Source organism: Myxine glutinosa, chromosome 4, assembly GCF_964187855.1.
Source record: "Myxine glutinosa chromosome 4, kmMyxGlut1.1, whole genome shotgun sequence".
NCBI classification, from domain to species: domain Eukaryota; kingdom Metazoa; phylum Chordata; class Myxini; order Myxiniformes; family Myxinidae; genus Myxine; species Myxine glutinosa.
In genome coordinates, this window is record NC_136264.1 from 172,081,581 (window position 1) to 172,108,474 (window position 26,894).

Sequence of the window (26,894 nt, forward strand, 5' to 3'; positions counted from 1 at the left end):
CAAAAGTGATGGAGCATGGATTACATTTTGTTAGACAAATTATGGCAACGATATTGGCCCTGGCCAAGGCTGTCAAGGCACCCCTTTCAGTATCCCATTGAGCCACATCATGGCGGAAATTCTGCTCCTAAGGCCCAGACGTGTCCGAGTGTCATTCCAATCTTTCCTGCATCCTATATGCCACTAGATTATAGGGCTCGGCTCTGGCTGTAGGTAGTTGACTCATTCTCTCATCAAATCACACTCTGCTTTGGCTGTGCTGTTGCTCTGTGCCAGCCTGGTTTGCGTTGCAACTGCTCACATCTCTGTATTTTACATTACTGGACTCTCTAGACTGATGTGTATAATATATATGCAAACAATATATATATATATATATATATATATATATATATACATATGAAAATCAGCAGGTCATAGTTACCAATGTGCCATAATCTTTCACTACAGATCATTATGTCACCTATCCTCCCACGTGTTCTCAAAGTGTCGGAATAGTAGAAGGGCACGGGAGATGGAGCGGAGGCAGAATTTATTTGAAGACAAAAATGTATAATGCAGGACAAATTGGAGTCAGTGAATGCTTTGGAGAAAATTTTGAGGTCTGCCGTCTAAAGATTTGAGAGGACAAAATTATTGGCAGTCAAAGGATATGATGCATTTTAGAAGCCTCCGAAACTCTCTGCTAGTTCAGCAATGTTGTTAGACTTTTTTGGGCACCCATGATAAGGCACTTTCTGCCCCTCATGCCCCAACCCTCATGGCAAAAAGCAGGGGGAAATTTCACCGCTCCGGCATCCCAGCCTGTTTCGTGACTACCATTATATAAGACCGCAAGGTTGTCGGCATATGCCAACAACACATGGGCACTCTCAACTCTGAAGTCAAATATTTGCTTGCCCAGTCTGGTCTTTTTTTTATGATGTCTCAGACATCATTGGAAGAGTCTGGGTCAGCTTAACACTGCCCACTCCACAATGTAATTGCTCTTAAAGTTGTAAATGAGTCATTTATCCATGGCTTCAGAGCAATGACACACCTGGGCACTTAGTCCCAGTTATTTAGATTGACTTAGTCAGTGAGCATCTCACAAACAATGGTCAGGGCCTGTCTGCAACAAGATCTGCATTTCCTCCCATTTTGCATTTACTTGTCTTTTAGTTTCTGCACAGTAAAATTCTGACTGAAGAAAGCACAGACAAGACATAATAATTATGTTACAATCACATGCAGCTAATATATGATGCAGTTTAATAATTAATTATTTCTATTTACGTGATTTATCCAAAATAAATAAGTCAAATAATACACAATTTCTAACCTCCTAACTTATGAAATAGTTTGTTAGTTTAAAGTCTTATTATCCCAGTGTTTCGCGGGCAGGGTGATTCATCGATGTGTGCCATCCCTCAGATGGATGTTAAACTGGCATCCTGTCTGCCAGCATTAGTTGGTGGACGTGTGTGTGTGTGTGTGTGTGTGTGTGTGTGTGTGTGTGTGTGTGTGTGTGTGTGTGTGTGTGTGTGTGTGTGAGAGAGAGAGAGAGATATCTCCAGGCTGGTCAGACAATGCCAACAATGCCAGTGCTTTGAAGGACAACAGCAAACCATCCTATCTTGCATCATGCCTTCCTTGTTAGTTGCTGGTTCTTTTGTCACACTGAGAGTGCCATGTGGGTTACCATTTGACGACAAATGGCCTGATCCGCATAACCGGTTAGGGCTGGAATTTGTAACTTTACCAGGATGCCAGGATACCAGGGTGCTGGCGATATCTCGTATACTCTTCATTAAGATGCGTAACATCCTTCATGACATCAGTTCTATAATCCACCTGCTGCATTCATTTTTTACGACAATAATATGTCTACTAGCGGTAACCGGTGAAAATCACTGGCATAAATAGTGTTTATGTTCATACAAACTAGCTTGCCCTTCCCCTTCCTTTCCGCTTCCTTTCAAAATATTTGTGTCAGTTGGCACCAACATTCATTCTGGCGGTTCACCTGAATATCGCTTTGTATTCAACTGCAGTATTGTCTCTTATAGTGTGGTTACTGGTAAGTATCCCCTTTACATTTCTGATCACATTTATATTTGTATTAAAAGGCGTAGCATGCCTCTGGAGTCGCTGCACGTCTGGCACACATCGGGACGTCTTCTTCTTCTCCTCGGTATCAAGTGCAGCGTCTCACTGTGCGTAAAACAAAATGGCGCGGGTTATTCAAAACTTTTCACTGATTTTCAGCTTTTATTCCACACTTAGACATTTGGAGATATAGGTATACTTATATGGAAGGGTTAGTCATAACTACATAGTATCACACATATCTTAGGGCGACAGGAGCAATAGCTGGAGAGAAGTTCCGATTACAAACTTCAGAAATAAGCGTTTTAATGATATAGATGATTAAGTGCAATTCCAATAATATTTGCATTTCACATTGTAGTAACTACATAGCCATTAAGATGAATTTTTTGTGTAAGATTTTTTTTTTTTTTGCTGTGTCCCACTCTTGTGTGTTTGCATGTCACTCACGATATGCTTCGTGGCACTCGATGAGTTCAACTGGTCCAGCTGCCAGTGTCGTATTTTGCCGTTGTGGGGGCGCCCTTGGCTTTGGCATTGCATCAGCTCAAGGGTGGCTAGATGTGCAGTGGCCCGTTGAGAGAGACAGCTGTTCAACTAGCTGACAGATGCCCCCGATGTTCTGGCAGGCGTCTGCAAAACATGCGATTTCAGCCACTGTGCCCCCAGAGGAGGACGGCACGAATTAACATTAGGGATGAGACGGTGGCAGACACAGATAACAGCACACAAGAATCTCTCCTTGGGGGAATACTCTGTTGGAGGCTACGTGACAATGTGCCAATATGGAAATGTATAGGAATGGCACTGAAATACTGCATAGCTTGTACAGATAAAATTTTAAATTACGCAAATTGATTTTGTTAGAAAAATTAACGAGACATTTCGTGTTGGCTGACAGTACAATTGATAAAAGCAGTTTTTACGTAGCAGAGGGTAAACTTGAACATTTGGTGGTTCGGAGTTGGTACCATATTGTGGGTTCGGCCAGGAATGTTGCTGGTCCAAGTATTTCATGACATCTGACTGAAGGTAGAAGGAATTTTTAGTTTGTGCAGGGTCCGGGAAATAACCTGCATCCTTTGCATATAAGACACCGTGGTATCTTCAACATATGTGTATGTGTATATATCTATATATATATATATATATATATATATATATATATATATATATATATTATATATATATATATACAGTCACGTGAAAAAGTAAGTACACCCCATGTAAAGTTTTGACTTTTTCAACATATTTCAACATACAGCTATTTGATCTTCATTTCAACAATATTGATAGATAAAGGTGGTATAATATAAGAAATATCATGAAAATTTACATTTTGTAGTCCATTGTATAATTTAAATAAACATAAATGCAAATTACGCATGTGGAAAAAGTAAGTACACCCCTACATTTATCACTACTTCAAATACCTAAAATTAGAATCAGGTGCACCAGCTCAGGTGCAAATGATTAGAACATCGTTAGAGAGGATCTTGGAGGAACCTGTCTTATTAAAACCTTAGACATTTAGTTTGGTTTGCTCTTTGTTGTTGAAGTGTGCGGCGTCACCATGCCTAGATCAAAAGAGCTCTCTGAGACCTTCAGAAAGAAGGTTATAGATGCCTACGAGTCTGAGAAGGGATTTAAAAAGATCTCCAAACAATTTGAAATCAATCATTCGACTGTCCGGAAGATCATATACAAGTGGAGAAGATTCCAAACAACTTCCAACTTGTTCAGGCCAGGCCGCCCCAGCAAGTTCAGCCCGAGAGCAGACCGCAAGATGCTGAAAGAAGTCTCTAAGAACCCCAGAATGTCATCATGGGACTGACAGGTAGCTCTTGCCACTGTTGATGTCAAAGTGCACGAGTCTACAATTAGAAAGAGGCTGCACAAATTTGATCTACATGGGAGGTGTGCCAGGAGGAAACCTTTGCTGTCCAGAAAGAACATCAGGGCGAGACTAAAGTTTGCCAATGAACACCTAGGCAAAGACCAGCACTTCTGGAACAATGTGCTCTGGACAGATGAGTCAAAGGTCGAGCTATTTGGCCACAGTACCAGAAAACATGTTTGGCGAAAAGCAAAGACAGCATTTGACCACAAGAACTTGATACCAACTGTAAATCGTTACACTTTCATTCACTCTTTCATTCCCCTTTTCTCCCGCCTCTGGAACAAACTCCCCCACTCCCTTCAATCCCACTCCTCCCTCCAGGTCTTTAAAACAGCTGTTCACCACCATCTCTTATCTTCCCCCATCGAAAACCTTGATCTTTTCTACCCCCGGTAATTCACCCCAGAGTCCTTGCAGTGTTCATATGTTTTAATCCTCTCCCACCTCCCCCCAAGTCCTCCCGATGTCCCTGCTCTCAAATGTTGTGTTTGTGTCCTTCCCCTTCTTCCCCCTCTCTTTTGTGTCCTTCCCCCTCTCTCCCCATCTTGTCTGCCGCTCCCCTTGTTTTTTGTGTTTTGTGTGTCGGTTTGTCTTTTTGTGTGATTAATGTTAGCTCTTTCACGAGCCTCGATCTTGTATACAAAAAAAAAAAGAAAAAAAGAAAAAAAAAGCATGGTGGTGGAAATATTATGGTTTAGGGCAGCTTTGCTGCATCAGGGCCTGGGCGGCTCACCATCATAGAATCCACCATGAATTCTTCATTGTACCAGAGAGTGCTTGAGAATAATGTGAGGCCATCTGTCGGAAAGTTGAAGCTCAACGGAAGGTGTACCTTGCAACATGACAGTGACCTTAAACATACCAGTAAATCCACCAAGGAATGGCTGAAAAGAAAGAAATGGAGGGTTCTAGAATGGCCAAGTCAAAGCCGGACCTAAATCCCATCGAGATGTTGTGGGGTGATTTGAAACGAGCTGTGCATACAAGAAACCTCTCAAACATCGCACAGCTGAAATAATTCTGCATGAAGGAGTGGGCAAAAATTTCTCCCAGTCGATGTCAGAGACCGGTAGACAGTTATAAGAAACGCCTACTTGAGGTTGTTTCTGCCAAAGGGGGCAATACCACCTATTAGAGCCAAGGGTGTACATACTTTTTCCACATGCGAAATTTGCATTGATGTTTATTTAAATTATACAATGGACTACAAAATGTAAATGTTTCATGATATTTGTTATATTTTATCACCTTTATCGATCAATATTGTTGAAATGAAGACCAAATAGCTGTATGTTGAAATATGTTGAAAAAGTCAAAACTTTACATGGGGTGTACTTACTTTTTCACATGACTGTATATATATAACTAGCGGGGTCACCCGTGGGAATCCCACGGGCATGGATGTGTGTGACATTTCGACATATTGAGTTAGATGCTGCACCTGTTTCACAATAACACACACACACACACACACACACACACACACATCGTTTTTTCATTTCTGTATCTCACAATTCGGTCTTCATTTCTGTATCTCACAATTCGGTCTCTCTCTTATTCACACACCCACACAAACACACACACACACACACAAACACACACACACACACACATGTACACCGACACATGCATATACACATACACATATGTATACACACACATGCACACACATACACATATACACACACATACACACACAGACACACACTCACATTCCTCTCCTCTCCAATCCCTCACCTCTCCAATCCCTCACACTCCTCTCCTCTCCAATCCCTCACTCTCCTCTCCAATCGCTCCTCACTCGCCTCTCCAATCACTCCTCACTCGCCTCTCCAATCGCTCCTCACTCGCCTCTCCAATCGCTCCTCACTCACCTCTCCAATCGCTCCTCACTCGCCTCTCCAATCGCTCCTCACTCACCTCTCCAATCGCTCCTCACTCACCTCTCCAATCGCTCCTCACTCACCTCTCCAATCGCTCCTCACTCACCTCTCCAATCGCTCCTCACTCGCCTCTCCAATCGCTCCTCACTCGCCTCTCCAATCGCTCCTCACTCGCCTCTCCAATCGCTCCTCACTCGCCTCTGCAATCGCTCCTCACTCGCCTCTCCAATCGCTCCTCACTCACCTCTCCAATCGCTCCTCACTCGCCTCTCCAATCGCTCCTCACTCGCCTCTCCAATCGCTCCTCACTCGCCTCTCCAATCGGCTTTCCCCGTCTCGTTTCTCTCGTTTTTCTCCCGTCTCGTTCTTTTTCTTGCTCCAAATCGGCCCGTCGGAATCGGAAATCGGGCCGTCTTGCTTTCTTGCTTGCGCGTAAATAAATTGTGTTCATTACACCATTTCTGGATCTGATGACTTGCCAGTAACCATTTTGTAAAAATGAATGTGCAGCATCTAACTCAATATGTCGAAATGTCACACACGTCCATGCCCGTGGGATTCCCACGGGTGACCCCGCAAGTTTGCATTGACGTTTGTCGATGGACTCGTTCGCCCGTCTCATTCGCTTTCTTGCTACATCCTGTTCAAGTCTGCGTTCTTCATCGATCGTCTCATTCATTTTGGAAATAGAAGTTTCCACGCAGCGCATGAATTGTCACGATCCTCAAGAGGAATTTGTCTCGTAATCATCAAATGATAAATGGCAAGTAAATTATATTGTGGAAAATTAAAGATTTCAAATAAACCTATTTAAAGTGTATGCGCACATAACTAATAAAAAAAACGAAGAAATATCTCTCGGTAATTTCCTGAAACATATTTTACTTCCGGCTAATAATGTTGAATGAAATAAAAACGAAGAAATATATGTCGGCATCATTGTTGACGTTTTTGTGACGACTGTCATCAAACGAAAAAGTAATATATCTTAACGGAAAAGCAAAAGCGAATTTTTAATATATATCGACACGTTGCCGTCGTTGTCATGTTGGGCGGTGTATGATACATCATGACGCGATTTTTAAAAATATATCTCTGCATTTTCCCGCGTGTGTGGAATGTTCTCAATTATTGCTGACACCGAGTCTAAAACCATCGATAAAAATGAAATCATATGGCGAGTGAGATTGGAGGTAAAGGCGTGAGAGAGACTCAATGGCCTTGAAGTTACAGGCGTTTGAGAATTCATTTCGTTCTTTAAACGGCAACTTTCATCGGATTTTCTTCCCGTTTTTTTTCAACCGAGTCTAAAACTATGTTAGCGACTGTGAAAAATGAAATGATATATCGAATTTGATTTGAAATAAAACTGGGAGAGAGCAAGACACCACGGGCCTACAAAACAGGCCTCAAAGCTATGCGAGTTAATAAAATGGTGGATATTTGTTTATAATTATATGAAGCCACTCCCAGAATGGGTGGAGCTATGGGTGGAGCTACTCTGCAAACCGAGTAAGCCACACCCCGGACAGACACCCAACAGACAGACAGACAGACAGACAGACAGAATCATCTACGGCTATTATAATATAGATAGCAGAAGTACCCGGCATTGCCGGGCAGGGGAGGGGAGGGGGAAGGGAAGGGAAGGGGAATGGGGGGGAGGGGAGGAGTGGGGGACGGGAGGAGAGGGGGGAGGGGAGGGAAAGGGAGGAGGGGGAGGGGGAAGGGAAAGGGGAGGGGGGAAATGGAGGGGGGAGGGGTAGGGTGGAGGGGGAAGGGGAGGGGGGAGGGGAGGACGAAGGGGGAATGGGAGGGGGAGGTGGGAGGGGGGAGGGGGAGGGGAGGGGATGGGTGAGGGGGGAGGGGAGGGGGTAAGGGGAGGGGGAGGATGGAGGGGGAGGGGGAAGGGGAGGGTAGGAGAGGAAGGGGAGGGCAAGTCAACAATGATGTTGCAGTTCTCATGGTAGGAGAGCAGCACAACAATCGCAACATCGTCCTGCATCTTCGCAACAACAGCACAAAGCGGCTTTTGGAGACTCACCGATCCTGTGACGCCCTCCAGTATCGGCGTTGCCGGGCGGGGGAAGGGAGACCCGTACATTCCAAACCAGTACATTCGCCCTCTCAACTCAAGCTCACTCGGACAAAAGCCTCCCACAAATGACACCGTGAAGGCCCAATGGCCATGTCTATGCCACAAATCAAGTACGTGAGCAAGTCGGGCGCACTGAATTGAAAATATATAGAACGCTCATACTCCGTGAAAAGTGAAGCCGCCGTGTCGCCATCTTGGTTAGCACGACTCGACCAACTCGCTTTGCGGATCTCGTTTGTTTTGAACGTGTCCCAGTTTTTAAAAGCCAGACCACTGTTAAAATGCCATTTTGTGCGCCAATAAACTGCTCCAATCGGTTATGGAAGAGTTGTGGAAAGACGTTTCACAGCTGTTTCAAAGACGTTTAATTCATATCGCACAAAATCGACACAAAACACGATCGTACAAATGGTGAAAAAACGTAATCGCTTTTCGCTCTGAATTACGTGCAAACGAGTGACGGAAATCACCATCGCCCAGCATCGAGTGCCAACCAAGATGGCGCCCGGTAGCTGCATCTCCACCTATGTGGTGTGAATGGCAATGGTCATTCGATATATTTTCAGTTCAATGGTCTGGCGGCGGGGATGGGACATCACGTGATCGCTCTGAGCGAATCAGCGAGCTGCTCTGGCACCGGCTGAGATTCCATGTATAATGTTCCTCGCTGAAATGCGCTGAGGTAAATATGAATAAAAAATATGGATCTCGTCAAGTATTTTGAGGTAGGCCATATCCTTCCCAGGCTCAATGGCCATGTCTATGCAAATATCAAGCACGTGAGCCTCTCCGTTTAGGAGTCTATCGGTAACATTACACACACACAAACTGTGTTATATATATTCGCATTCACAGACTAGTAGATAGCCTTGTTTCTGTGCTTCCTCCCCTCCCAACTCCAAGTTGAAATCCGTTCCACTCCCAATTCTGCATCTTTCCCATCCTCCAACTCCAAGCCAGCATACCTCGCCTCGCCCAACTCTGCATCCTTCGCCTCTGCCAACTCCAATTCTGCAAACCTCGCCACTCTCCCAACTGTAATTCTGCATTCCTCCTCCCTCTTTGAACTCCAATTTTGCATCCCTCTCTCCTTCCCAACTCCAAGTTCGCATCCCTCCCCCTTTCACAACTCCAATTCCACATCTCTTCCCCCATGCCAACTCCAAGTCAGCATCCTTCCCCCCTCCCAATTCATCATTCTCCCACCCGCTGCCCCATTCAGCTCCAAGTCTGCATTCCTCCCCCTCCCTCCCAATGCTTCCCTCCCCTCCCTCCCAACTCCAACATGGTCTTTGAGACACATTTTGTAAATAAATACATCATCATAAAAAATATTTTTGCAATCAACTTTTTAAAATTCCTCTAAAAATAACTTGTTTTAACCACAGTCGACTATATTTGTCAAAAGTTTCCTGACATCCACTGTAGGTGCTCCCCCTCCTCCATTCCCAGAGACAGTCTTCTATGTATTCAGTATTAACATATTAATGAGACAGCAGAGTAGGGAAAAGCGTGGTGAGTTGAGACAAGGAGGAGAAAAGAGATGTGGAAATAAAAGAGAGGTTCCATATTTCTTCAATACCTAAGGCTCATGGAGGATATTTGCACATAAAATACAGGATAAACACATTAGGAGACATCAGCGTCCATTCACGTGAATTACAAGGACATTATTTGATAATGAACAAATTATCTCAGCAAGTGAGCTTGAAATCCTGGGAAATGAGAATCAAGAGTTATGTGCTCAAATGCGACCATCAAACAGGCCAGCCAATCAGGATGAAGGAAGGGGGGATGGTGGAGAGAAGATCGACAAGGGATAAAAGTACTGTTAAAGGATGGAAGTGTTACATCGAGGAAAGATGCGTAGAGAGAGAGGGAGGGAGGCGTTAAAATTTCGCATCATTTTTGTGCACAAAATATGCAGGTAATCCTAAAGAACTTGCTAGCTCTTCAATCCCACTCCTTCCTCCAGGTCTTCAAAACAGCTGTTCACCACCTTCTCTTATCTTCCCCCATCCAAAACCTTGATCTTTTCAACCCCGTTAATCCACGCCAAATCTACCTCCTTCAAATTCCGTTTTTTTTCTTGAAATTCCCTGTAGTGTCCATCTTGTTTATCCCATGTACCCCGCCACGGTCCTCTCCCTTCCATAGATCTCCTGATCTCCTTGTTCTCTACTGTTGTGGTGTTTCCCTCTCTCCGCCACTCTTGTATCCCGCTCCCTTTATGATATGTGTTCGTTCTTACACGAGCCTCGACTTATAAATATACAAAAAACAAAAACATGTACAACTTAGTGAGTGGGCTGCTTGCACAGCTACCACTGCCCAATTGATGATCGAATTGGAGTACTGTATTGGCATACACCCCATGCAAGGTCCTTTTGACCCACTCACAGTGATGCAATCACAAGAATGTCCAAACAGACCCTTGCAATTATTATATCAACTAAATGTATCCTGTGTTTGTCAGTCTTAGTTAACACTGATGTAAATAGCGCAAGGAAAAAGCCAGTATAGTTGCCAAAATGAACTACTATATAAAAACCACACATGTGCTCCAATCCCAGTATAATAAGTGATGATGACCCCTCTCTTTTGCATATTCAGATGGGCAGTCGAAGCAGTTTCTTAGATATTGGGCACATTGCTGGATGGGTCGCACGCTGACACAGGATACTCAAATGGCTCATTCATCCCCGGAAGCTGGGTACTCATTTTGCCAACGTCAGAAGGATGACAGGCTGGGTCAACCCTCCTGGTGTTAATTCAACGAGTCTCAACTGAACAAGGTCTCAAATGTCACCCACAATCCCCCCGCGGCTCACACAACTTCCGCTCCAAATCCCGCGGCTCACACAACTTCCGCTCCAAATCCCGCGGCACACCAACTCTCGCGGGATTAACACTATCTTCCGGTGCGGAATTATCGGTGCTTCGAGTGTGCGCTGCACATGGTTCTGCTCTGCGCAAACTCCTGCTAACTGTTTCTTGTGCTGTTCAGCCACCTGTGGCCAATGCTGTCTGCGCCTGGCAACCCTCTCTGGGCCTTGAACTCAGGACCTTCTGATATTAAGCCAGTTACCTTAACCTTTAAGCTAACACCAGGCTTAGTACAAGTAATATTCACTTAAAGAGTCAATCATATACCAGTTGTTAGGCTTATGGTACTTTAATTTTAATGAATACTGAACAGGTTGTTTAATAACACAAAGAGGCACACAATATAATCTTTAAATGTGCATAATCACAGAACTAAGAAAAAAAATTGAATAGAGATTTCCATACACCGAGAGCACAACAGATATGTGGACAGTGCAGAAGGGGATTGAATTTTAGAGCTTTGTTCTTTCCCTTACTTAAAGCCAAACTAAGCAGTTTGCAGATATTGACTTAATGCTGCCGCAGGCAGTGAGTGAATGTGATTGGGCGAATAGGAGAACTACAGCTCATGGTTCATCCAGTGTGCTGCAACTGGAACGCTTGGACCAAACAGCGTTCAATCACAACGGGCTGCTCTCAGCATGGCATGTGTGGCTCAGCCAGCGGCCATGTGCGACCTCCACCCTTTGCCATGCGTGTCCTCTGCACTCATAGTCCTGGCCTTCTGCTCTTTGTTTTCCTTGCTGTCTCTTTTCCCCTTTCATCCCCATCGTTGTGTCTTTACAATCGCAGTGTGGTCTGGGTCCCGCATGGAATCAAATTCAATACATTTTGTCCCCTCTCCCACATCTGACCAGCTTTCACTGATTTCTCAAGAATGGGTGTCAAATGTAAAGCGTGCCCCATGATGTATGAATCAGGAACAATATCCCTTCCCCTATGGGCTGTGGGATGGTGTTTCTTTGTTTCCCACTCAAAGATCTACCATTCTGTAATTAAATTGAATTTGAAGAGTTGAAACCTCTTCTACGGTGTCTTGTCCACAGCAACATTCTGCAACTGTACCAAAATAATACTTTGGCATCCTCACCTCAGGTGGAAACACTATTTACTGAACAGGGCTTGACGGTTTACAAGAGTGACAAGTTGAATGGATCTCTACAAGTACTAGCTTTGAATATTTGATGCAGGTCACGAAGGCAATTGCACATTCCTTCTCTTATTGAATCCCAGTGGCTAACCTCACAAGTCCCAAGCAAGTAAACAGGTCCTAATAGGTAACCTCTTTAAAAATGGTACTCTCTACATGTGTAATTCTAATATCACTCCATAATGTCCAACCAGCCTATCACACAAGTAGGCATAGGGCACTGCACATATATTGCCGTACGCGTCAAAGCATAACAGTATGGCTTGCCGGTGAAAAATCATGGCATCGGATGAAAAATAAATACCCAAGAAGAATAAGAAAACAAAAATTGCATGTTGAAATATCACGTGAAGATATATTCTCCATTGATAAAAAAAATACTACATGGTTAAAAGTGTCAACCCATATTGTTCCAATTATTCCAAAAGTTCCTTCCAAAAATTCTCAAATGATCTCCCCTTCCTTCTAAATTTTTTCCAAATAGTCTCAAATAATTCCTACTTTCCTTACGGATGGAAATGTTTGCAATCCTTTTTTACATCTAAATAATTTCATGGCATTTTGGCAATATGCGAATGTTATCTAATTTACCGTTTGAACTTTTCATAGTGTTATTTTAGAGGTAGTAATTAAGTCAGAAGCAAGGGTATATAAAGAAAGGGATATGTATATTATATATACGTATATATCAGTCATTAGGTTAAAACCGAAAGGTTTTCAGATGCATGAGTGCATGCAGGACTCGCTGCGTTGCCTTGATGAAGCCCCAACAGGGCGAAACCAGGTCGATGACTGTGAGCTTTTGCACTCACTCATGATTGTATCTGAAATAAGATCTAAAAAATTACGTACGACGAGATGGCTCCACCGGAGTTTGGCAGGCAAGGCGTACGTACGTTGCGATGACGTCACTGAGTACGCTCATTAAATTGGAGCACTAAATAATTATATTCTTGTAGCGGTTACCGGAAGCATGACACAATCACCTTGCACCGGCCGATGACGTAACCGGCGGGCGGTTACTTGCCCGGACTCGCCCGGACGTGTCCGGACTTGCCTTGCCGGGCGGACTCTCGATTTGCATACCACGCCCTGCCTGAGAGGCGTGGCTTTTGTGTGGTGAACTTTTGATATAAATTGCCGCCCGTGTTAACGGGCTATTCAGTGCTTTTGAGTTCTTTCGAGTTGAGCTACAATAAATAGCTCAGTGAAACTTCGTTCCTGGTGTCGTCCATTTTGTCCGGCTTTATCGTGCGAGCATAGCTCCACAATTGGTGACCCCTTTTCAAGAACATGGCGATGGAGTCATCTGTAGCTTTGAAGCTCCCTGGCTTTTGGGAATCGCACGCAGCCGTCTGGTTCACCCAAGCGGATTCTCAATTCGCCCTGCGGAACATTACTTAGGACACGATGCGCTACCACCATGTGGTCTCCGCGCTCAACACCTCCACTGCCGCCCGGGTCCTGAGCTTCCTACAGAACCCGCCAAACGCCGACAAATATGGCGTGCTCAAAGGCCTACTCCTCGGTGCGTTTGGACTCACTGAGACCGAACGCGCGCGACAACTGCTCGACCTCCCGGAGCTGGGTGAGGCCCATCCATCCGAACGCATGGACCACATGCTTGCTCTACTAATTACTAATCTCTACATGGACCACAGCCCAGATTTCCTCTTCCGCGAGCTGTTCCTCCGGCAGCTACCCGGGCAGGTATGATTAGCTCGGCCAGCCACTGCGCGTGCCGGGCGAGTTCATCCCTGATGCCACCGGCCCCTGGTCCGTGGTCCGCCAACGCTCGGTCCTCCAGGAGGCCGCCAGGAGATTTGCCCCCGTGCCCACGTCCCACCACGGCTGCCCCCAACCCCATGTCCCCCCAGCACTTTGCACTGCGGAGTACGTTTTTATCCGGAGCGACGCACACCGGGGACCGCTCCGTCCGCCGTACGATGGACCTTTCCGGGTCCTGAAGTGGGACGACAAGTCGTTCATCATTGACATCAGCGACAAACCGGACCGCATCTCTGTGGTCCGCCTCAAGCCGGCCCATTTGGACCTCGACCAACCTCCACGGTTGGCCCTTCCTCCACGACGGGGCAGTCCCCCGTCAACCAAGCCCCCCGCCCGACCATCCACCGCCACGCCACCTACTACCCCCACACAAATCGCCAGGGGTCGTTTCGGCCGGGTCATCAAGACCCCCCTCAAACTGACTCTCCCGGTGCAAGTTAATTCTGGGGGGGCGCATGTAGCGGTTACCGGAAGCATGACACAATCACCCTTGCACCGGCCGATGACGTAACCGGCGGGCGGTTACTTGCCCAGACTCGCCCGGACGTGTCCGGACGTGCCTTGCCCGGGCGGACTCTCGATTTGCATACCACGCCCCGCCTGAGAGCCGTGGCTTTTGTGTGGTGAACTTTTGATATAAATTGCCACCCGTGTTAACGGGCTATTCAGTGCTTTTGAGTTCTTTCGAGTTGAGCTAGAATAAATAGCTCAGTGAAACTTCGTTCCTGGTGTCGTCCATTTTGTCCGGCTTTATCGTGCGAGCATAGCTCCACATTCTGATATATGAATGAATGAATGAATGAATGATCGTTTTCAGGCCATTTTTCCCCACTTGAGCGGGGGTTATATATACACTCGGGTATACAAATTACTCGGGGTTCTCACTGGAATAATTTTGCTGTCGAGTAACAAAATTGAGTTTTTGGAATTTTAATCAACACTTCGCAAAACAAAGTCACCGTCACACTGTGGTAACTTTACAAAGCAAAATATTTGAGAAATGTACAAGAATAGCAAAAGACAAAAGTCAAAAATGGTTTAGACAAAAATGGCGATGGCCACTGGGATGGTTCCTCACAAGAACATGGCCGACCGTCTTCTCGGGTCTCAAATGTCACCCACGATCCCCCACAACTTCCACTCCAAATCGCGCGGCACACCAACTCTCGCGGGATTAACGCTATCTTCCGGTGTGGAATTTCTGGTGTTTTAACACCACCTAGTTATATATATATATATATATATATATATATATATATATATATATATATATATATATATATATATATATATATATATATATATATATATATATATATATATATGTATGTATGTATGTATACACTACAAGTCCAAAGTTTAGGTATTTTACTGGTATATTTAACACTTAAAAGTGTACTTAACTTTTGACTGGTAGCGTGTATATACATATGTATACATATATATATAAATTTCAGTTCTGCAGCCTTTTAGCGCACGTAATCGTAATCACCGTCATGTACGTACGCTTACCCTGTCAGGCTCTCGGAAGAACCATCCGACAGAGCATAATTTTGATCTTTGTTCAGATCTGAAATTATATCTGAACAAATATCAAAATTATTCTCTGTCGGATGGTTCTTCTGAGAGCTTGACAGGCTAAGCGTACCGACATGACGGTGACGTCATTACGTGCGCTAAGACGCTGGACATGAAATGAAACATGAAAAACACATGAAAGCCCACAGAATCTTGTTTCTCACTGTCTGAGAGTCCTTTAGGTGCTTTTGGCAAACCCCAAGCGGGCTTTCAAGTGTCTTTCACTGAGGAGAGGTTTCCGTCTGGCCACTCTGCCATAAAGCCCAGATCAGTGCAGTGTTGCAGTGATGGTTGTCCTTGTGGAAGTTTCTCCCATCTCCACACAGGATCTCTGGAGCTCAGCCAGAGTGACCATCGGGTTCTTGGTCACCTCTCTTACCAAGGCCCTTCTCCCCCGATTGCTCAGTTTGGCCGGGCGGCCAGCTCCAGGACGAGTCCTGGTTGTTCCAAACTTCTTCCATTTAAGAATTATGGAGGCCACTGTGCTCTTGGGAACCTTCAATGCAGTATAAATCTTTTTGTAGGCTTCCCCAGATCTGTGCCTCGACAAAATCCTGTCTCTGAGCTCTGCAGGCAGTTCCTTCAACCTCATGGCTTGGTTTTTGCTCTGATATGCATTGTCAGCTGTGACACCTTATATAGACAGGTGTGTGCCTTTCAAAATCATGTCCAATCAATTGAATTTACCACTGTTGGACTTCAATCAAGGTGTACAAACATCTCAAAGATGATCAAGAGAAATGGGAGGCACCTGAGCTAAATTTCAAGTGTCATAGCAAAGGGTATGAATACAATCGCACGGACCCTTCGGTTAACACCAGGACTCGCGGATGGACCAGAACGGATTTACTTGAGGCGACGACCAAACACGGATTCGGCTATAAAATGCGGGAGGAAGAAGGGAAGTGTAAAGCTGCGGTAAAAGCGCGTACCTGTGGAAGGCGAACAGACGGCAGCTTCGATCCTGCAGGGAAATTAATGAACTCACGAACGCCAAGATTAGAAGGTACAAAAATAAAGATTTATTCACGGAACCCGAAACAATGAAACGCGATGGTAATCAAATATTGGGCCTAAATTGGGATCCCACACACCTCACTTCAGAAAAGAGACACAGGAAGGAATTACCAAAAGAAAAACGTTTGTTATGTAATTGCGAATGTGGTGCGTCCTTATCTGTCCTGTCGTCTTGCGTCTCCAAGCTCCGTTTCACACCACGAGGCCCCTCGCTCCAGCACCGCGAAGGCCCGAGTCAACGCCCACCCCAGGCTCCTCGTCGACCGCACACGAGGTCCGTGCACCACTCTAAGCTCCAGAAGCGCCGATCGCACACGAGGCCCCAAAGCACCAAAATCACTGCTCCAAGCACCACGCAGATGGCGATCCAATGACCACCAGGACCTCTCAATATCAAGAGGAAAAGCGCAGAGAGCACAAGAAAGCCAGGGAGTGACGTGCGCAAGAGGCAGCGAAAAACCCAAAAGCTAGAACTCGAGCAAGAGCTGGACGTGCAAGAGCGCCAGAGGGACGTGCTGCGCAAGAGAGAACTGGATGTGCCAGAGAGGAAATGTCGTTCGGCACGCCCTGATATCACCTCCCTGGTGACGTCAGCCTTGGCGCGCCACCAACCAGCGCCTTCCACCGAACCTTCCAGCTTCCCGCCTCCCGCACTCGTTGGCTGGAGGTTCGCACCTACCACGCTGACCAATCACAGGCCTGTAACATGGTGATAGCTCATGCTACTCAATGTGGCTAGGCCTGCCGGAGGTGTAGCTGGCTGCGGCCCATGCGGCGGAGCCCCGAACTGGCCTCTTGCCTGTTCTCTTCCGAAGTCCTTGTCAGGGAAGGGAATTATTTAATGTTGTACTAAGGGCCTGTCTAAGTGTCTATGTTGGTGTGCATTGCCATAAGGGACAAAGGTTTGATTACCAGGTGCGACACACAGGGGTTTATTCTTAATCCTGCACTATCTAACACCCGAACATCCTGGTATGTTCACAAGCAGACATCTTAACCCGACAAACCGGACTAAACACACAGCACTTATTACAGGAAGATTCCCTATCGCAACAGTCGAAGAATGTTACCTATTCAGATCTACCTGACTCTAGATATCATTTTACCCTACCGACATAACACAGCCCCCCCCCCCCCCACCCTGGAACCGTAGCTCCTGCTAGGTTCACTGCAGGCGCTACCATTCCAGTCTTAACACTTACTGTCTCACACTTACTTAGCCTATGAAATAAATCAGGAAGGCTGTGGGAAGTGAGTCGGACTTCCTACCTATACTCCTTGACATGCTAATCCCCTTAACAGTCATGCAAATATGTACAATCATTTCCTTCGTTGTTCCTGTGGAGGGAGGAAACAAACAACACACCAAAATCTACTTCACCACAAAACTTAACCTTTTTCAAAAATTCAAAACTCTAATAAACATTTGTACATACCCCGGTCTACAGACCACATCCCCCGGTGGATGCCACAATACACAACCTTACCTGCGGGGCCATCCCCAATGCGCCCCTAAATTTCCACGGGCTCTGTCCAGATGTTACAGGTGAGTGACATGGCTCGGTGGATTTCGCCCACATTCATGCAACACTAACCCATTATCCACTCATACTCATTCCAAAAATCATTACACACAAAATCATTGCAAGCACTTACTTATTACACCCCCCTGCAGGACCATGGCATTGATGTCATTCGTGTGTGCATGTCTCAACTCGGCAGCGGGGAGGTACCGCACAACAAGATGGTGGGGGCGCTTCAGGCTGTGGTGCCCGCAGTCCCAAAACAAGTCAACCGACTTACAAGTTCATTGCCCCCCCCCCCCCCTTTACCTCTTGGCCCCATGGCAGCCCAACAGCCCTTTTCGCCGATACCTCGCCAGTGAGGGTCTCCACACACCAGGCTCCGTTGCCTCCTGCTTCCGTGCAGCTCCACCGGTCACCGGGGGTCTCCTTTACCCCACGGCACCCAACCAGACCCTCCACCGACGAGCTCCAATTTCCAGATACCACTGGCTGCCAGGGGTAATTGCCGCCGAGGGGGGCCGCAGGCATCGCTCCTCAGAGCCTGATCTGTACCTGCGGACACACACACACACACCTTCCCCACCCACAAGATCCCAAAACACATTTCCTCCCCCGCTGCCATTCAATTCTTCAACACATTTTCATAGATGGTGCAAAAAGATGTCACAAGAGTTGCCATGGCCTGCCATATGTGAAATCCCCAGTTCACATTTCACCATTACATTTCCACAAGCGCATTTCAAAACTCTCAATAATTATCACTCATCCATTTTTCCATTCTCTACGACCACATAAAAACACATACCCACAACACTAACACAAACGCCACCCACAAGACTGTATGACACACATCCACCATGTCATTACTCTCACCCGCCTCCCAACTCCAAATTACATGTCCCCAATTTACAGAGCAAGTCCTGAAGCCTTGGACAGTAACCATCAAGGCCTTACCCCTACCTTGATGTACAGGTAACTTCCGGTTGGTCAAGTCCAAAGGTGCCATCCACCCTTCAAAATCCCAAAATCTATCATTGGGCCTACCAAATTCCTCCAAATTTCACTTTTGTCCCCACTATACTGGCAGGTATGTGGGTCCGCATTCAACGGTGATTATCACTACACAACTGCATGTGGCTACGACAGCTCCGCACCTCTATCGTGCAAGGGTCATCGGGACAAGCCGAGCAGTCGAAACGCCAACATGGCCCATGAGCGTCCATAAGGGTGCGACCCACCATCCATCCTTCGGCCTCCCCTGTGAGGAACACAGCTGCACCAGCCCCAGCTGGCCAATGTGGTGAGCACCTGCTGCCAACAACACTACCGCACGCACAACCTCGGCCCTGGGGGGCACGGTCGCAATGCGTGGCATCCATACAGCCACGTCCCCTGCACCTCCACATCATCCCCCAGTCCGACCACATGCAGCCCCCAGTTGCCACCCACAAGGCCACACCAAGGTCCAGTCAACAGCCATGCTCCACCAGGAGATCCACCCAGAAGACATGGTTCACACACCTCGGACACGCACAGCACCACGTTGACCCTCAGACCCCCAACTCCATCCCCATGATCCCGTGTCCCAAATATCAGCACAGTCGCCCCCGCAACCAGTTGAAAGCTGTGTCCTGCTACCCTGTCTATTTTATCACAGCCTCAAACACTTTGGTCTACACACCTGGATCAATAATGGTGTCACAACTGTCAGTGACCACCATGACATTTCAAAATTCACCCTTAAATTTGCATCTAACCTTCAGATTACCCATGCCAAACATTTTTCACGTTTTACGAACTCGCCAAAGAAAGATGCTTTGCCATACACATGCCAGCCGAGCATGGCCCATATGCCCGGCACGTTACAACTTCCCGATTCATAAACCCCATGGCTCCCTTCCCAAACCGAGAGTCCATAAATCATAACGGAACATCTGTAGAAGGTCACTCTCACACCATCACGTTCCACAGATGCCCCAATGGTTGTCCGGTGGGCTATCTCATTCCTGTCCATTCAGTTTGACCCGCGTCTAGCCCAGCACAGCATGGCAGGTTACCACATGCTGGCTGTCCCAGAGTCTCAGGGAGAGGGTGTCAGGTCGCATGCCCGGGTGGTCAGCACATCAGGCCCAAATTGGCCGTCCACAGTGCCACCACCAAAGCGCGACCCACAACACCTCCCCCCAGTGGTCCTCAATAATTGCCATCCCAGGCTTGAGAAACCACCTCGGACCCCCTGGAGGTCTTAACCCCCACCAGGGTCCGGTGACCCTGTTGGCCCGAGCCACACGCTCAGGCCTTGCCCCGACGGACAAGGGACGCCACACTCCACCAGACCCCCCGTGGGGCCCAGGTCGTACCTTGACACCCATGGCTGGACCCCACATCCAAATCTCGCCAGCACAGCCCCCCAGCTAGCTGACATCACCCAATTTCGAAAGGGGCAACTTTTGCACGAGACCATCACCATTGACTGCTCCATGTCCAAATCCCGCAGCCCGGGAACCAACTCCCTCCATGGCTGTGCCAAATCCATTTCCCATTTAAATGTAAATTTATTTTTCCTTTTAAAAATTTTCATCACCTGTGCCAAACTGCAGCTGCAGGTAACAACCTCTCCAGGTTGTTCTGCCCCTCCCTGCAGCTGTTCCAAATTCCCTACAGGGACCAAATCTCCTGAGGCTCGATCTCCCGACTCCCCAAGGTCCGAATCCAGCCCTGAGTCAACACTCCCCCAACTGGTTGTCCCATTTCGGAGCCTCCTGTTTCCAATTGTTATGCACGGTGAGGGTCCCCTCGGTCACCTCAACCACCTCCTCGGAACGACTCACCTCATCGCCCAGACTCCTTTGGGCCTGATCAACCCCTACCTCCATGGGACTGTCCCAGGTCCCCAGCCGCCGTATCACATCATCCTCGTCATCCCCATCATTATCCAAATGTAGCCCCCACAGGTCTTCCCCAATATCCCCAATGAATACCCGGTCCGGCTCCATTACCTGGACCCCCAATAACTCCAATAATATCCAATAACTCCAATAACCCAATAACATTACCCGGACCTCCTGTTGCACTGAACCACCACCCTGGTGCTGCAAGGATTCAAATCCATCTCCCGGTTGGGGTGTTGTGGCATCCACCCGGTCCCGATAAACCTCCAGGCCAGCAGGTGGGAAACATCCTCCATTTACTTACAAACATTCCAAATTTCCTTCCCAATTCACCTGTGGGCACTCCACGCTCACCTGTGGACACACCCCATTTACCTGTACGCATTTCCCATCTACCTGTAAATTTGCAGTCTCCCGTTTCAATTTGCTTGCCATTACAATTCTGTCCTCCTGAGCCCCAACGGCACCATTCGTTCGTCCTTCCCTCAATTCATTCGTTTTGGCATCCATTTTGTTTTCCGTCGCTCATTCTGAGCATCCAATCTAGCCAACAATCGTTCCTCACACTCCTTCAGAGCATTCATTGGATTTCCCAAAAGCTCACTCTGAGCATTCATGTCATTCCTTATTTCCCTCATGTTGTTATTCAATTGCTCGTTCATTTACATCATAAATTTCATTAAGACCTGGTCATCGTTCGGCGCCGTCCCTGCGGCGGGGGAAGTTCCACCACTACTCTCTACCCCCACTACTTCCGACTCACTCCCTATGCTTCCCACATCTTCCATACTTCCTTCCTCCATATTGCCCACCTCCTTCATCCATAAAGGAGGTCGCTTTCCCGCGTGGCTTTTCCAATAAGAATTGAATTAAATTTAATGACGCGCTGTTCGCGTCTCGCGCACTGATCGACGATGCCAATTTATCGCCTCCGACTACAAAAATTTGAGTCCAAATTCTCCTCACTCCTTGACACCAATTTTACTCAGGATTCAATCCCACTCCTGACACCAGTTGTCACGCGGACCCTTCGGTTAACACCAGGGCTCGCGGATGGACCAGAACGGATTTACTTGAGGCGACGACCAAACACGGATTCGGCTATAAAACGCGGGAGGAAGAAGGGAAGTGGAAAGCTGCGGTAAAAGCGCACCTGTGGAAGGCGAACCGACGGCAGCTTCGATCCTGCAGGGAAATTAATGAACTCACGAACGACAAGATTAGAAGGCACAAAAATAAAGATTTATTCACAGAACCCCAAACAATGAAATGCGACCGTAATCAAATAATGGGCCTAAATTGGGATCCCACACACCTCACTTCAGAAACGAGACACAGGAAGGAATTACCAAAAGAAAAACGTTCGTTATGTAATTGTGAATGTGGTGCGTCCTTATCTGTCCTGTCGTCTTGCGTCTCCAAGCTCAGGTGCACACCACGAGGACCCTCGCTCCAGCACCACAGCACTGTGAAGGCCCGAGCCAACGCCCACCCCAGGCTCCTCGTCGACCGCCCACGAGGTCCGTGCACCACTCTAAGCTCCAGAAGCGCCGATCGCACACGAGGCCCCAAAGCACCAAAAGCACTGCTCCAAGCACCACGCAGATGGCGAGCCAACGACCACCAGGACCTTTCAATATCAAGAGGAAAAGCGCAGAGAGCACAAGAAAGCCAGGGAGTGACGTGCGCAAGAGGCAGCGAAGAACCCAAAAGCTAGAACTCGAGCAAGAGCTGGACGTGCAAGAGCGCCAGAGAGACGTGCTGCGCAAGAGAGAACTGGATGTGCCAGAGAGAAAATGTCATTCGGCACGCCCTGATATAACCTCCCCGGTGACGTCAGCCTTGGCGCGCCACCAACCAGCGCCTTCCACTGAACCTTCCAGCTTTGCGCCTCCCGCACTCGTTGGCTGGAGGTTCGCGCCTACCGCGCTGACCAATCACAGGCCTGTAGCGTGGTGATAGCTTGTGCTACTTGATGTGGCTCGGCCTGCCGGAGGTGTAGCTGGCTGCGGCCCATGCGGCTGTGCCCCGAACTGGCCTCTTGCCTGTTCTCTTCCGAAGTCCTTGTCAGGGATGGGAATTATTTAATGTTGTACTAAGGGCCTGTCTAAGTGTCTATGTTGGTGTGCATTGCTTTAAGGGACAAAGGTTTCATTACCAGGTGCGACACACAGGGGTTTAATTCTTAATCCCTACACTATCTAACACCCGAACATCCTGGTATGTTCACCAGCAGACATCTTAACCCGACAATCCGGACTAAACACACAGAACTTATTACAGGTAGATTGCCTGTCGCGACAGTCGAAGCATGTTACCTATTCAGATCTACCTGACTCTAGAGATTGCTTTACCCTACCGACATAACAATACTTACGTCAATGTGATATTTCAGTTTTTTCTTTTTAATAAATTTGCAAAACTTTCTAAAATCCTGTTTTCTCTCTGTCATTATGGGGTATTGAGTGAAGGTTGATGAGGGAAAAAATGAATTTAAATGATTTCAGCATAAGGCTGCAACATAACAAAATGTGAAAAAGTGAAGGGGTCTGAATACTTTCTGAATGCACTGTATGTAGATCAATATATATATATTGTAGATCAAAAGGTTTAACATCAGGGCTGACGAAATTAAATACTTTAGAAGACCCATTGCTTATGTAGAACAAAGAGAACTGCCAGTTAAAAGTAAAAATCAAAGGTCTTGACATTATGGGTTAGTTTCACTCAAAGCCTCCTGCTTTTGGCATGTTTTGCTCACTTGAAAGCTCCGGCACACCTCTGCTATCTTTTGCTTCAATAATTTGTTTACGCATGCTGCCTCGTCCAGGCCTCAAGGGAAACCAGTCGCTGAATAAACAAGTGTTCTTTCACGTATTCCTCCCTTTGGAATCGCATTATTAACATCCTGGAAAAGCCCCGTGGACATATGAAATAATACATATTCAATCCGACTCTTGGAATTAACTTTAGTGGGTTGGCAATCGCTATTCAAAGTGAATCAAACACATATGCATGACGTGCACACCTAATTTTGTTGTTGTTGAAGCTTGTCGCCATCTCAGCATTTCCTAGGTGTGTTTATTTCCAAAGTTACATCTTTTTTTATTTTATTGTTGCACTTTGTTTGCTTCACAAAAATACAAACCATCTTAATTGCCTGTCAATGTACTCACCTTCACTGTTCAGCCTCAGTCACATATTAACAAGATTGGAGGTTACAATGAACAAACATAGACATAAAGGTTGAACTGAGGGACATTTAAGCAGGCAAGGTAAACACAGCTCTTTGTTTAATTACCATACAATGATAACAACTGCCTGACCAATATGGCCGTCGCCTGCGGCAGACACGTTAGTTGAGATGCTGCAAATTTATTGAAAGATAGCAACGAGTGGGTGTTAAGGGCTAGGCATTTATTGTGTTGCAAACACACCATTATGAACAGCACAGGTGTCATGTTAATTATTCTTATGCTCCGTGACCGGTGGGTGGTGACAAACTCCCTGAAAACCATCCAGTCTGCAAAATGCAAGCTGGAAGTCACTGAGCTCTGTTGACTAATTATATGATGAGATTCAACACTCAAATATGTATGAGGATGCCCTGAGGATGAGGGGTTATTGGTTATGCCAAGGATTTGCTGTTAGGACTGGGAAAGCGAGGGACAACGACAGATTTTTGCACGCGATGGTGAATTTTTGAATTTATATGAATTTTTACGGTGATCTGAGGCCACTTGTACATTTCTCACATGCAGGACAAAGTTCTTATTGTGGAAATCAGTGTATATTTACCTGAAGTACAAGGACATCCGAAGACAATCGACAAACAGGCGGGATGATAACCTGGGATTTTAACCTGAGCACATGACATTGCCACCTGGGCATATCCCAGAGCATCATTACACAGGAGTTCAGTTGGGAACACTAACAGGCCAAACCTCAATGTGTGCATTATTGGAAAGCAATATATAGCTTATCTTCAGACAGTTGATGTTTCTGGATTCTGAGACAGTTCTCGGAAAGACAATAAGATGCCCCTTGGGCTTTATTCAAGACGAAGAATGAAGGTAATAATTGCTTGCTGTGAGTCACCAAGGCAACCAGTCCTCTTATAAAAACAGCATCATTCAGGTGCAGCAATGCTTAAATTGCATCCAAAGTGGCTTCTACAGATTAATTGTTTTATGCAACAACATATAATATTTTCCTTCAATGTTTGAATGATGTACCTTCACGAATGAGCGTGGATGAAAATGTAACCCTTTATTGCAAATCTGACAACCCTTCATTTTAGCACATACATAGCGTATCATCACTCTTATCATTTGTCTTTACTTTTGCAATGTTATATTTATTATTTATCTCTTTGCAAAATACTTATTTGACATTGAATATAATTGTGGTTTGCTCTACCTTTGCTTTTGTATTGCATTCAGACCTGGGGTAATTGTTCTTTTTTAATACATTAGCATTGTATTAATTATTATCCTGTCCCCTGCACAGCGGGAGATGAGGTATTATTGTATTGATGATGATGATGGGTATTGATGGGGTATCACTTCTGTGTATACATTATATACTGAAACGCAAAAGAAACTTACCACCTTTGAAACCTTTAAATATCAACAATAACACTGCGTGTAGTAAATGTGTGAACTTATTTGTGGACAATAGTGTCCTCACTGTCAGACAAAACGGTCACGGATGGTCACTTGAACCTTCAATGGTCACTTCATAGCACAGCTGTTGAACAGCCGTTTTGACTGTCAGTGATTAGCCAAGGGGTACGGGATGATTTTAATGAGCTGCATGTGATGTCTTGATATTGGCTTTAAAAAGGCCAGTGCAAAATGGGCATTTTGACCGAAAAAATTGACCATTTTAACCAACTTCAAAAAGACCGAAAACGCAAAAGAAACTTACCACCTTTGAAACCTTTAAATATCAACAATAACACTGCGTGTAGTAAATGTGTGAACTTATTTGTGGACAATAGTGTCCTCACTGTCAGACAAAACGGTCACGGATGGTCACTTGAACCTTCAATGGTCACTTCATAGCACAGCTGTTGAACAGCCGTTTTGACTGTCAGTGATTAGCCAAGGGGTACGGGATGATTTTAATGAGCTGCATGTGATGTCTTGATATTGGCTTTAAAAAGGCCAGTGCAAAATGGGCATTTTGACCGAAAAATTTGACCATTTTAACCAACTTCAAAAAGACCGAAAACGCAAAAGAAACTTACCACCTTTGAAACCTTTAAATATCAACAATAATACTGTGTGTAGTAAATGTGTGAACTTATTTGTGGACAATAGTGTCCTCACTGTCAGACAAAATGGTCACGGATGGTCACTTGAACCTTCAATGGTCAATTCATAGCACAGCTGTTGAACAGCCGTTTTGACTGTCAGTGATTAGCCAAGGGGTACGGGATGATTTTAATGAGCTGCACGTGATGTCTTGATATTGGCTTTAAAAAGGCCAGTGCAAAATGGGCATTTCAATCAACATGCCACGATTGTCAAGGGATCAACGGCAGCGTGCCCTGGGCATGCTGCAAGGCGGACTGAGCTACCGTGAGGTGGCACGTCGCCTTGGCTGTTCACACCAGACAATATCGGCCCTGGTGGACAGAGACACCCTCCACAACTCTGCAGATGACAGACCTCGATCAGGGAGGCCAAGAGTCACCACTGCAAGGCAGGACAGGCAGATGGTCCGAAGTCACCTGCGGGATCGATTCCGTCCAGCATCCCGCACTGCGGCAGAAACTCCGGGGCGTGCAAACCCACGGATCTCCAATGATACTGCACGAAGACGACTGCATGACTATGGCCTGACTGCCAGAAGACCATACAGAGGCCCCGTGATGACGGCTGCCCATCGGCCCAACCGACAGACATGGTGCCAGCAGCATCAGCGGTGGACCTTGGCGCAGTGGAACGAGGTCGCTTTCAGCGATGAGTCAAGGTTCTGTGTGGACAGTCCTGATGGGCGTGAGCGTGTCTGGAGAAGACCTGGCGAGCGATATGCCGATTGTTGCGTGCGTCAAGCCAACAGGTGGGGTGGCCCAAGTGTGA